Here is a 1446-nt window from a genome sequence, read left to right as displayed (position 1 = left end):
TATTTTTTTTATGTACATGTTTATGGGTTTATTACATGTATATGAATTATTATTGTGGGTTGCATGCTATTTGTTTACGTGTTTTTAAACATTAATTAGCATGTTATAAAAGAATTAATATTTTTGTCGGGTATGGGAAGGGGTCAAAAGTCATAAGGGATGGCACATCCTACGGATGGGTGATTAGACAAGGGATAGCCGTGTAACCCGGGGAAGTGCGGATGACAGTACGACCTTAACCCGACGGGAAATTAAGAGATCTCATTATTATTTCAAAAGGGTTTGAAACAAATGTTCATGTTATTTTATTTGGGGTATTGTTTGTTTTATGCATGATGAGATATGTATGATTGTGCATAAAAACCATGAGCTTACTGAGCTTTATAAAGCTGAATATTAGTATGCATCTCAGGAGCTGGGTGTTTAAGAACGGAAAAGAGCAAAGGTTTTGCATTGGAAAGAGAGCTATTATTCGAGTTATGAATTATAAAATCCTTAGTATTTTAATTGAATTTATATGTAATGTAACTCAATATGGGATGAGTTAGTTTTGAGATATTAATTACGATTAAATTATTGTAAGACTTCCGCTGCAATAAGGCTTTATTAGCCGCTAGATTTTGGATTTTATATTTTATTACGTGGCACCTTGTATTTGAAATGAGGATGTTACATAAGGGGTGTTTTTAATAAATATGAGAAGATATTTAAACTGTTTTTTTACCTTTTTAGGACAATATGTCATGGTTTTAGTTTATAAAATAAACCATGATAATTGTGGACAAGAAAAAATTATTTTTATCTGATTTAGGGGACAAAAATCAGATATTATATCTGATTTACGTAGTTTGACCGCTATTTCGTCTTTTAGTGTCTATGATTTGAAGCCGATTTGACGATGTATTTTGTCTAATTACGTAACGGTTATATAAATAGGCGGTCGGGGGGACCATAATCACCATCCCCACCGACATCCACCTCCCACCTCTAGAAAAATGAGCTTTTTTCGCCTTCACTTTTATCCATCGATCACCGATCACCAACGACCATCATTCATCGATCCACCGTCGTCCACCACCATTTCACGACACCGACCACCATTTGCCACCAACTACAACCGTCCATCGCCGCCTCCACCACCTTCCGCCGCCACCTTTTGCCGCCAACTACCACCGTCCATCCCCGTCATCCACCACCTTTCGCCGCCACCGACCACCTTTCGCCACCACCAACCTCCGTGTGTTGCCACCGGCCACCGTCTGCCGCCACCCCAAACGTGGAACAATCACCTACCACTATGGAAAAACCGATAAAATTTCTCAAATTTTTAAATATATATATATATAGACATATATTTCGGTTTGTATAGATATGTATGTAAATATAAATTTTTGTATGTATATATATGGTGTTTTTACGAAATGTATGTATCTATATGTATACATT

Source organism: Cynara cardunculus (assembly GCF_001531365.2).
Source record: "Cynara cardunculus var. scolymus isolate 2C chromosome LG 5, CcrdV1, whole genome shotgun sequence".
Classification (NCBI taxonomy): Eukaryota; Viridiplantae; Streptophyta; class Magnoliopsida; order Asterales; family Asteraceae; genus Cynara; species Cynara cardunculus.
This window is presented reverse-complemented; position numbering follows the sequence as displayed.